Source organism: Lynx canadensis, chromosome X (genome assembly GCF_007474595.2).
Source record: "Lynx canadensis isolate LIC74 chromosome X, mLynCan4.pri.v2, whole genome shotgun sequence".
In the NCBI taxonomy this organism is placed as follows: domain Eukaryota; kingdom Metazoa; phylum Chordata; class Mammalia; order Carnivora; family Felidae; genus Lynx; species Lynx canadensis.
The window spans coordinates 57,127,551-57,140,027 of record NC_044321.2 but is presented as its reverse complement, the minus strand read 5'-3'; the positions used below and the strand labels follow the sequence as shown (position 1 = coordinate 57,140,027).

At 46.9% G+C, this 12,477-nt stretch overlaps 1 protein-coding gene across 1 annotated transcript in view; it reads right to left on the bottom strand.

Moving 5' to 3' along the window:
- The window catches only part of NHSL2 (NHS like 2), a 263,935-nt gene that overhangs the window by 127,468 nt on the left and 123,990 nt on the right, over positions 1 to 12,477 (bottom strand). The window lies entirely within an intron of this gene.

The following is a 12,477-nucleotide window of genomic DNA, read 5'->3' as shown; positions in this document are numbered from 1 at the left end:
AGCAATCAAAAAGAATGAAATCTTGCCATTAGCAACTACATGGATGGAACTGGAGGCTATTACGCTAAGTGAAATTAGTCAGTCAGAGAAAGACAAATATCATATGACTTCACTCATATGAGGACTTCCACATGTCTGCCTCTCCCTCCAAGTGTTAAATTACCTGAACTCCTTTAGAGATAGAACCGTGGTTTACTCATGTTTTTGACTCTAGAGCTTGCCATGAGGTAGGGGCACAACTGATGTCTGGTGCATGGACAAAAGAAATTAGAGATCACTTTAAATCCTGTGAACAATTCTCTCCTCACTAAGGGGGCTGGACCTGGGAATATTTGAGAGCACGCCCTTACCGGCACCCCACAAGGCTGGGCTGGGTAGACCAGTGGACCTGGCTCTCTGATACTCCATCACAACCACTGGTGTGCTAGAGCCAGTTTGTCCTTCCTCACCGGAGCCAATTGTTAAATTTTTAGAATTTTGCAAGCCAGTTATTAAACTGTAGCTTGAAATCAGCCATGGTGGGAATATTTATGCCACAAAAATTGGCAGACACTACAAAGCCCAGCACCCCCACTACACACACCAGAACTGGCTGTTAAACATTTACCAGTACACCACTGAACACAAACATTTGGTTGTAGCACTTTGGGACATGTAAATAAAGAACACAAAGGGGAAGGGGCAAAAGTGAGCCTTCTGTGGTGCTTTAGATGTTCTATACTTTGATCTGGGTGGTGGTTACACACGTGTATACGTATGTAAAAATTCATTGAGCTGTGCATTGACAACTAGTGTACTTTATGCAATTTACTGCATGTATGTTTTCCTGAATGAAAATAAACTCCCAAGGTACCCAAAGAGCTGTGGATTGATCCTGGATGCCCCCTGCAGGGATCCCACTTACAAAGATGCACGATGAACCCCGGACATATTGATCTGCGTCACAGATGATGCAGCTCTGTTCAGCGCATTATCTATTGCACAGGAGGGGGCAAAGGTGGTACAAGTAGCTGCTGGCATCAGGAATCCGAATCCCTTAGCATCTTTTCTTCGTCACTGTTGCTGTCATCTCTCACCTACGTTATTCCTGGCCCTGTGGCTAGAGATGGTGCTGTTTGCTGACGGGCAGCATGACTCACTACTCAGCAGATCATTTTTCTAATTAAGTGGAGAGATGGATGGATATTTTCCCATACTTGGGCAGAAGCCTCACTCGCTTGGATCTTTTTACTGGAGTCACTCAGCTTTACATTTCAGGGGAAATTTTCTCCACTTAAAAGAAAATAGTACACAAAAGCTGCTGCTCCCCTCAGATGATGAGACTTGTAGAGAAAATGGAGAGGAAACATTTCTCAAAAATACACACTCACCAGGGAGAGGAAGCAACCTTTACTGAGTTTCTTCCATGAAGTTGTTCTAGATGGGAAGGCCCAGCTCCCTATTTTATCTCTAGAATGCTGGCTGGCATTTAACCTTTCCAACACAATCCCCCTGCTCTCCCTTCCCCCTTCCCTTCAGCAACCCAGCTGAACAACTTGCTTCAGGCAGCTGCTTTATTCTGGGAAGGAATGACAGGAACTTGCAGGCAGAGCCTGTGATCCAGGAAGTGGGCATCACACGTGAGAGGGCAGAGGGTCCTACCTGCAAGAACAGGAGGTCTGGCTCTGTGACAGCCCTTCATGGGAGTCAGGAGCAGCCATGGTGGGATTTGAAGGGTGAACAAGGGATAATAAGTTTGCAGAGTGTCGACATCATAGCCTCGAGAAATCACACAGTCCATTCCCCATCTCCGTTCCAGGCTCAGAAATAACCCCTCAGATAAGCCTAGCTCAAGCCCAAATGGCCAGAGTGCAGTGTAGACAGATATTGCTAGGCAGGTTTGTTTTTTAAGTAGGGTGGTGGTAGTTCCTGGCAGTCCCACTCAGCCCCTCTTAGCCAGCGTCATGAAACTCACACATCCACTCACCCTACTCCCATTTCTGCCCAAGCAGGGTGAGCAGGCCTTAGCATTGGTCTCATTGCCCCTTCACTGTATTCATTGGGCCCTTATGCAACCTGCCAGTTATGAGACCAAGCCTGAATCCCAATCCTACTAGGATAGGGTTATACTTCTCACCCAGCTTTTGCCAGACTTTTTTCATAGGAGCTACTTCCTATAACACACACACACACACACACACACACACACACACACACATGCACAGGCACGCGCACCTGTCTGTGCCATGCCTAAGCCTTCCACATCCAACGGACCACCTAAGAACCGGTATTCACAACCCCACCCCTTCCTCAACAGCCTAGGTGGCTGAGATCCCAGAATGCCTCCTGCCCAAGTTATGACAACTCACTAAGTCAAGAAGAACAGTCCTCAGATGTTTTTGGCAAATCCAACCAATGCTTGGCCCACATTTGATGCTGAAGGCCCAACCAGGGGCCCAGCTCTACCCCTAATGTCTAAAGATGCGCTTGACTACCCCTTCTGCCTGGGAGGGGTTAGGCTAAACTTCTGCATCCCTGCTGATTCCTGATCTTCAAAGTCCTCCCCAGTGGTTGAGGTCATGTTTGGGGCTCAGGCCCAAGTCTCTTTCAAGAGAAAACAATTGTCAAGTGAGACTTACCTACTCTAGTGCCAACAACATCAGCACTTATCATGCCCTCATCAGGTCACCTGAGTGCACTAGAAGCTGGTGCCTCTTCCACTCTCAAATGGGCTGGGATGTGGGTGAGGGAAGGGAGGAATAGAGACTTGGCAAAGGAGGTCAGGTGGGAGGACCAGCTGCCATATTGGGCTGTCAGTTTTTCCACATAGGCAACGGGCACCAATAGGCATTTAACAGATGTTTGTTGAATACATATACAAATAAATGCATGGATGAATCCTAAAATATATAGGGAAAACATTCTTGAGCTTACAGAAATCTCTATCACCAGCCCAGTTTGCCTTCTCTACCTCTTTCTTTGTGTTCCCATCTTTCAGGTAAGTATCATTAAGTCCTTTTCTCTGAAGTGTAAACTGAGTCCTTAAAAATTAAGAACCTTGCTTGTCATCATCCCAGAAAGGTGAAAACAAGCCCAAGAAGACCTTACAATGGCTCCTGAGCCTCGGCAAATGCAACTCGAGCAGACTGAATCCCATTTACCTCATCTGAGAGGTTACATGCCACCAGAGTATCATGGACAGACAGATGGCTGGGGCTGGATGTATTCCCATCTGCCTTTCTCATGGGGTTCCCAGCACCTCTCTGGCTTCAGTTCCTCCAGCAGCAAACTCAACACTCCACAGTCCCAAACTCCCACCCAGCAGGGGTTGAGTAGGCAACTCACAAGTGGGGCAGGGGGACAGGCTGCATGGACCAAGCCTCTCTGAGCCTACAGACACCCGAACACAGAGCCCCTGGCGGAATCACTGAGAGGATTGTGGCCAAAGCCTATCCATCTTCTTCCTGACTCAGTTACCAAGGTTCTTGGAGGTCCTGAGGGCCCCCTCCCATTTCCCACCAGGTCCGTATTGGACTCCCCAGACCTCACTGAAAGGGCGAAGGTTAAAACGTCCCAGCCACGTACCTAGTCATTCCAGCAACTTGCCCAGCAGTCCTCCAGATCGTGTGCTCGGGAGCTGGAGGAGGGACAAGGTGAGAGGACAAGGCTGCTGGGGAAAGCCCTGGGCTCCGTAACCTCCTGGCCAAGTTAACAGACTTTCCAAACTAAGGCCGGAGGAGGGACGAGCAAAGGAGAGAAAGGAAAGGAGGCAGGACCAAAGCTAACCCTTTCTTTTTTCTTCCTAAACTCAATCCAGATTCGCCTTCTGAGGGTTGCTTGAAACTGATCCCCGCTGCTCTGACTCGTCCTTTCTTAAAGACATAGTCTCCACTTTGGGGCGGGTGGGGGGGAGGGGAGAGAGGAAAATCTCACCTAGCCAAAATATGTCCCAGAACAAAAGATGGGGGGAAGGCAACACGATCACAGAACCCCAAATGTCCCACACCTGCACTCTTGATTCAGACTCAGAGCTAGAGGGTTCTTTGATATTCTCTCAGAGCAGCCCACTCAAGACCTCTTCTGGGTGACTCAGGAGACCCTGTTAGAGACACAGGGCCATGGTGGGGAGTTGGTCAGTTTCCAGGAACTGGAAGATTAGGAGCCAAAGCTGAGTGTGGGAAAAGGAGCACAGGATGAGGAGTCCTGCCTCTACCACTGCTCCCTATGTCACTGAGAACAAGTCACCTTCCTCCTCTCTGCCCCTGTTTCCTTTCTTGACATGTGAAAACATAATAATCACAGCCCTGCTGAGCTCTCAGCTTGCTGCAGTCTCCTGTTACAGCAGAAGGCAGCACCCTTGGGGACCTGGTATCTGATCCCGGTTCTGCTCTGGCTGCCAGATATTTACATGGACTGGAGTTGGGACCTTCTGCTGTGTTGGGTGAAGGTGGAATCTGGGTGTGAGCTTATGAGTGGGTAGATGGGGAGCCATTTTGTTTGTGTCTGGGAGAAGGAGGAGGAACAGACCGTCTCCCAGGTTCCTTGCAAGGTGTTAGCAACCCATCAGAAGCTACCATTCGAGGGCACAGAAAGAGGCTGCGAGCACATCCTCATCTTGCCTTCACCCCCATATTTCCCATTTCTTTCTGTGGGAAAACCACCTAGGACATCATCCTGGTGGGGCCTGGAGCCAGGCTATGGCCCTGGTGGCTCCACTGTAGCTCTTTCTTACTGTGGGCTCCAGCTCCTCTTCCTCCCTATAGCTGCCCACTTCCTCTCCATGCCTGGGCTTCTGTTCCTTTTCATCCTGTCTGCAGAGCAGGGCATGGTCTCCAAGCTTCTGCCTCCTTCCTCATTGTCCCCAAAGAGCAGCACACAGCCCCATTTCCTTTTGAGGGCATAGCTCTTAGCTGTCTCTGCATTAGAATCTCCTGAAGAGCTTTGGAAAACAGCTCCTAGTGGAGCCTCATCCCTGGAGTCAGGTCCTGTTAGTCTGGGGGTGGGGGTGGGGACTGGGCACTGCCATCATGAAAGCTCTGCAGGTGATTTCAATGTGCAGTCAGAGGTGTGAACCACAGATTTGAGGGTTTCTGCTGCTTACTACATCTGGGAATCAGGGCAAGGGTGACCAGATAACAGGTATGGGGAAGGACAAAGGGTCAGCATCTCCCAAAGTTCTTCCAGAAGCCCCAGGCTCCCTCCATGCATCCCTCTCAGGAGAAGATAATAGCAATGGCTCACACCACAGTGTCAGGCACAGTGCCAAAGGCTTTTTGTGTTACTTCACTGAATCCTTACCACCACTATCATCTTAGGAGGTACCATTATCATCCTCATTTTATAGTTGAGGAAATTGAGGCATCAAATTGGTCTGTGAGTGTACAAGGGGCAGACCTGGGATTTGAACTCAGGCATGCAGCTGTCAGCCATTATTTTGCATCCCTCTGGGTGCAGTAGCATCAAGCCTGGTAATGTTCTCAGATGCTCCCCTTCTCCCTGGAAGTGCCCTCAATCTATACCTCACGTCTGAGGATGCTCTGGGGCTGAAAAAGTAGTGTCACCTAGTGTGCATTCAGGTGTCCTTTGACTTTGGGGGTCATTTGTATTTGAGGGAGCTGCATTTGAGGGCTGACATTAACCTTTCAAGGAAGACAGAGAGCTGCAGTGGTTACAAAGTGGACTCTGGTCAGACACACCTGGATGCATGTCCCAGCTTGGCCACTTACTTGATGGTGACTGTAGAGATAAGGCTCCTTCCTTGCTAGTCTTGGTTTCCTCATTTGTCAAGTGGAATAATCATACCCAGCTCATGGGGCTGCTGTGAAAGCATATAGGTGAAGTGCCTGGCACAGAGGGGTGCTCAGTGCACATGCTTCCCAAGTCTTCAGCCTACCCAATATCAGAAGAACCTTCTAGAGCATGCTGTGGACCCCTTTGGCGACCTGATGCTGCCTTTGTACCCTTTCTTGGAAAAAAATGCTTTTTAAAAAATGTTTTTAATGTTTATTTATTTTTGAGGTGGGGGGGAGGGCAGAGAAGAGGGAGACACAGAATCTGATGCAGGCTCCAGGATCCACGCTGTCAGCACAGGGCCTGACACGGGGCTCGAACTCACGAGCCACGAGATCATGACCTGAGCCAAAGTCAGATGCTTAGCCAACTGAGCCACCCAGGGACCCCAATGGATAAAATGTTTTTAAATGCATCCAATAAATTATGAAGGATTACAAAGGAAACTGATTACCATATGCTGAAACACAGTTTATAATCTAGTCATATGTGTATCTTGATTAACACATTCAATATAACAAGATCTAGTAGTGGGTCTAATGACTACCATAATTTAAAAAAATTTAAATGTTTATTTATTTTTGAGAGAGAGAGAGAACACAAGTGCAGGAGGGGCATAGAGAGAAGGGGACACAGAATCTGAGGTAGGCTCCTGGCTGTCAGCACAGAGCCCAACGTGGGGTTCCAACACATGAACCATGAGATCATGACCTGAGCCAAAGTCAGAAGCTTAACCAACTGAGCCACCCAGGTGTCCCTATGACTATCATAATTTTGAGGTAGTGATGAGCATTCATGGTTTTTTGAGCTACCTGAAACAGGTGTAATGTGATATTAAAAGAGCTGTAATTCCACTGATGTCAGTCAACAGAGGCCACTAATAGCATTGCAGTTTATTGCTCTGGAGACGGATCAGCCTGCTCCTCTGCTCCTTAGGCTCATTAGCTGTGTGATCTAGTCCAATGTATTTAGCCTCTCTGTGCCTGTCTTCTTAGATGTAAAACAGGGGTTGCTAGGAGGATGTGCAGAGTTAATGAGCATATGTAAAGTGCTTAGATCCTCAACTAGGAGGGAGCAGATGCTCTTTAAGTGTTAGATCCTACTGGTTTTTTTACAAATGGGCTTCTATAGATTAGGGTGCAGATCCAACCCCCAGGGCAAAGCGCTACCTCCAGCTAAATTCCCCTACTATGCAAAATAACTCCCAACACCTCAGGTAATACCATGCCATTTGTATTCTTTGGAGACCTGGGATCTTTAAATGTTTCCTTTAAAACTCATGCCAAGGCCAGGTCTTCTGAGGCCAAGAAGAGAGCTCCTTTTCAGGGACTGCCTGCCCTTGGGCTTTACCTCAGGAGAGTCCCCCAAGGCCTCTCCCTGTAGCCTCCCTCATGACTTCACTTGCTGTCCCCCCTCCCCCAGATGTCCAGGGCACTGCAGTCACTGGCTCTGCCATGCCCTGGGCCTCCCATTTAAGAGTCTGGGGGTTGCCTACAAACTTCTAACAAGCTAAAGGGCAATTTGGAAAACTGCAGCCTCTCTAACTTATTGCAGTTGTCATGGGTCAGGGAGGGGGTTGATCCCCCCTTTCACTGTGCAGATGTGGCAACTTAGTCGGGCCCTCTCTCCTTCCACTCTTCACCCACCTCCCCGACTTGAGTCCAGTCTGCTGCTTGAGCCTTCCTAATCCATGCTTCTGTTCCCGTTGCATGCCAAGAATGTCAACAGCCTGGAGGAAGCTTACTGTTCATGAATCCAAGCTCCTTGAACACCACCCCACTCCACATCCTGCCAAGTCAGAGAGGAAGAAGCAGGGCTGTGGTAGGGGAATGGAGCTAGCCAAGGTCTGATAGCCAGCAAGAGGGAGAACTGGCACTGAGACCCAGGTCAAGGGGTCACAGAATCTGAGTTCTAGAAAGAAGTTTAGTTTAGTGCCATTCCCATTACATCACCCACCTCTCAGAACCACACCCCCCTCCAAATCCTATTGTTTCAGGTAACAACTGGAAATGTTGTTTTTGTCAGAACCAGAATCACTACTTCCCCTTCTAGGCAGTCATTTTGGAAAAAGCAGACAATACTCCATCTCCTTCTCCCACTTCTCCCCCAGGCTTCTAAAGGTAGCCTTCCAGCATCTGTTGGCCCAACTTTCTTCCTTATCTGTTCTAGGCATGGACAGTCCCTGCCTGTTCATCAACCATGTTCCCAAATATTTCTACCATTCTGGGCCTCAAATCAGTTTGCCAATCTCATGTTATTAGACCTCCCTGTTGCCTTGAATCTCCTAGGATATACTAGACTGTGTCTGCCTGCCCTCTGTTGCCCTAACACCTGGTATCAGGCCTGGCATAGAATGGACATTCAGTCTTTAAGAGATGAGTGAATGAATGAAAGAAGATGCTTGTGTTGCAAGGGATAAAGAGAGGAATAAGACACAGATATCCCTGCCTTACAAGAGCTTAGAATGTACTTATGAAGACGATATATAAAATAATAGAAATATGTGAATAGAGAACGAGGCCGCCATATTTGACTTTCCCTGTAGACCAACCAGAGTTCTGGGGCACTGTAAATAGGTTGGAATACAAAAGCTGTTGGGTGCAAGGGCACGACAGTTCAGGTCAAGTCATAGAGCAGCGTCTAGGATGAAAGTGGGCATGAAGCTAAACATCAGGCTGTAATAGAGCTGGGGACATTGGGAAAAGCAGATATGGTTTCCAAGAACCAGAGACACCAAGGTAGCAAAAGCAGGTTTGGAGTGGAAAAGAAAGATTCTGGAAATATGTCTTTGAGGTCTAGTGTGTAGCTGTAGAGTTTTGTTAGTAAACTAGAGGGGAAAGGGACCAGAGGCAGGAAGGTAGAGGATAGATGAGAATTATCTGAATGAGAATAGAAGCAGAGAGAAAGGAAAGACAGAGCCAGGGCAAAAATGGCTCCAAAAATGGAACCAATTCCATCTGGTGAGTCAGAAGCTGATGATATTGCCACTGAAATGGGCAAGTATTGGAAGGATGCGAGTGTAGCTTTAGGTCTTCTTACTCCTCAACTTCATGTATTCACTCATCAAACATTTATTCGACACCCACGACATAGCCCTCAACTCTGTGTGTGTGTGTGTGTGTGTGTACACATTCTAACCTCTAGGGAGAGAGCCTCTAGGGCTCTCCTGCCCCTTCGCCTTCAGGAAGCATAAGGGAGGGCAAAAGAGGCTCCTATATGTTTGCTACTCAGAGTGTGCTGTGTAAACAAGCTGTATCTCTATTACTTGGGAGCATGTTAGAAAATGAAGAATTTCAGATTCCACCTAAGACCTTCTTAAATAGAGTTTGCACCTTGCTTCTTAAACTTTAACATGCAAACCATCATCTAGGGGCGCCTGGTTGGCTCAGTTGGTTGAATATCTGACTCTAGATTTTGGCTCAGGTCATGGTCTCATGGTTCGTGGGTCCAAGCCTCAAATAAAGCTCCATGCTGGTGGTGTGGAGACTGCTTGGGATTTTCTCTCTCTCTCTCTCTCTAAGTAAATAAATAAAAACTTAAAAAAAACCCATCATCTAGAGATCTTGTTTTCTATGTTGCTGGCCAATGGATCACACACTGAATAGCAAGGAACCAGGCCACAAAAAGGGACCAGTGTTCTGGGGATAGAGCTTTTCATTAGAGGGGCAAGGGGAAACTGAGCAAGCTAGGGTTATGGGTTTATTTGGGGGGGCCCTTCAGGCAGGTGGGGAAGTACGTTTCTAAGCAGCCTCTGGCCAGGTCCCCCAGAAAGCTGCTCAGTGCTGTCTCTGGTCTGGAGCAAGGCCTGGTGCTTCCCACATAATGTAGCCCAACTCTAGACAGGGTGAGCAAGCCACATAGGGCTTTGGGTCCAGAGCCACGCTTCCAAATGAAAAGTCCTCTGAGTCCTTTGAGGTCTTAGCATGATGATCTACAGCTGGCTAAAGAATTGGAGTTTTGGGGTCCCAGACAACATGTCTTCCGATCAGAGACACAACTAATGGAGGATAAGAGAGGACTGCCCCCAGTTCATGCTTTGTTGGGAGCCTAAGACTCACAGGGCAGCCATCTGGGACAGTGTGTTTTATGAGGTCACATGTAAGTAGATTTTAATGAAGGCATAACAAATCTACAAGGAAAATATATCAGGTAGTGAAAGTACAGGTGATTTTTATTTTCTTCTGTGATACTTTTCTGGTTTGACCACAATTAACCTGTGTTAGTTAAAAAACCTGTAATTAACAAAGGCTTTATTGCAAAAATAAAATTAATACAAAGAAAAATCATGGCAATATACAAATAAGTGCTGACTTTCATGGTGCAATTGATTGTATGGGGATGCGAGAGGGACTTCCAAAGTGAAAGGCAGAGTGACAGGGTGGAAAAGAGGTGTCTAAGATTGCCGAGCCTTTATTCTGAAGTTGGGATGAGCCAAACTCAAAACCCAGATCTCCCAGAATGCAAAGCTGCTCAGCACTGGTCAGGCCCTAACCTGGGTAACTGTATTCACTTCTAGGATCAGAGAGTTTAGAACTAGAAGAATCTGAGTGACTACAGGGCCAACCCTATCCTTTTTTTTCTTACCGGATGGAATCGAGATGCAGGTGGGTGAGGAAACTGAGGGCTCTGTACTTTGTTTTGTGTGTGTGTGTGTGTGTGTGTGTGTGTGTGCTGTTTTTAGCCTCAGGCCTTTTTTATTCTCTCATTTATGGTACAGCAGCAGCTAAGTGGTATAGAGTCTACTAGGAGTGGGGCAGAAAACACCCCAAGCCAACTCAAAATCCGTAAGATGAAACAAACTTTCCCACCCTGGGGATCATACTCATTGACTGAGTGTCTACCAAACAGCAGGCCTCAGAAAGGTCACTGTTACCCTGGTTTCATAGACAAGAAAACAGACTTGGAGAAGTTAAGTGATTTGTTTAAGGCCATACAGCTATTAGATAGTGAGGCTGAATTCACTTTGAACCCAGGTCTGTCTGGATATGAACTTCAGCTCTCTACACTGCATCCTCTTCTTTGAAGTGTGTTAGGGGAAAGAGTGTGGGCTGATGAGGAAGAGGCTAGCTCAACGTGGGATGAAAACAAGGGTTTTGGCACAGGCAGTATTTTATTATTTGTGCTCCAACACACCAGCACTTCAGAAAACAAAGTAAGATGGGGTAAAGGCAGGACTTCTGGACTTGCTGAGTCCAGATCATAGTGTGGCCACATGTTTGCCAAGTGCCTTCAGTTCCCTGCCATCAGTCCCTGGTTTCCTTCCGGAGGGGCTTAAAACAACTGATCCCTAACATCCCTACGAACATTCTGGAACTTGGTAAAGAGTTACAAGTCTCTTCCTCAATAGGGTATGCTTTTCCCAGTTGGAAGAAACCTATCCTTTACTGGGAGCCAAATGAAAGCCACCTGAGTCTTCCCTTTCACAAAGACAGGGTCTTGTTATTAAGGGTCTCCCAGAAGAAAGGTTTCAGAACCCCTGTAAACAGAAGGCTCTTCTTCTAACTTCTTCTATTCCTTCCTCCTGTTTAAGCCTTCAGTACACTGACCTTTCATTAATGTACCTTTGTGTCCTATGAAAATATGGCCTCTCCTTCTCATGGTATAAAATGCTGATGTCCAGGAGACTATAGATGCTGGAGAGGATGTGGAGAAACGGGAACCCTCTTGCACTGTTGGTGGGAATGCAAATTGGTGCAGCCGCTCTGGAAAGCAGTGTGGAGGTTCCTCAGAAAATTAAAAATAGACCTACCCTATGACCCAGCAATAGCACTGCTAGGAATTTACCCAAGGGATACAGGAGTACTGATGCATAGGGGCACTTGTACCCCAATGTTCATAGCAGCACTCTCAACAATAGCCAAATTATGGAAAGAGCCTAAATGTCCATCAACTGATGAATGGATAAAGAAATTGTGGTATATATACACAATGGAATACTACGTGGCAATGAGAAAAAATGAAATATGGCCTTTTGTAGCAACGTGGATGGAACTGGAGAGTGTAATGCTAAGTGAAATAAGCCATACAGAGAAAGACAGATACCATATGGTTTCACTCTTATGTGGATCCTGAGAAACTTAACAGGAACCCATGGGGGAGGGGAAGGAAAAAAAAAAAGAGGTTAGAGTGGGAGAGAGCCAAAGCATAAGAGACTGTTAAAAACTGAGAACAAACTGAGGGTTGATGGGGGGTGGGAGGGAGGGGAGGGTGGGTGATGGGTATTGAGGAGGGCACCTTTTGGGATGAGCACTGGGTGTTGTATGGAAACCAATTTGTCAATAAATTTCATATATATAAAAAAATAAAATAAAATAAAATAAAATGCTGATGTCAGTATTCTCGCACCAGGGTCTGCCCTTCACTGTGAAGTTGTCCTCAAGTGTACTCTCTAGATCCACCCACACTTTTCAACAGGTTAGAGCTAGTAGAGACCAATGAAGATCTTACATCTATATTCTAAAAACCATAATCCACTTTCATGTGCTGCCCATTGAAGAAGAACACAGTAGATAGAATATAACTGATGTCAAAATAGTGCGTGTAAACGGGAGTTCAGTCCACATCTACCAGATACATAGCAGCCATTTTACTCAGGTCAGAAGACGTCTTAGAAAGAATATCATCTAGCTGCAGACAGACAGGATCCTCATCTCTCCCAAATCGGAGAACCAATACCTTCTCTGCAGTACTTTTTATTGCTTGGTCTAC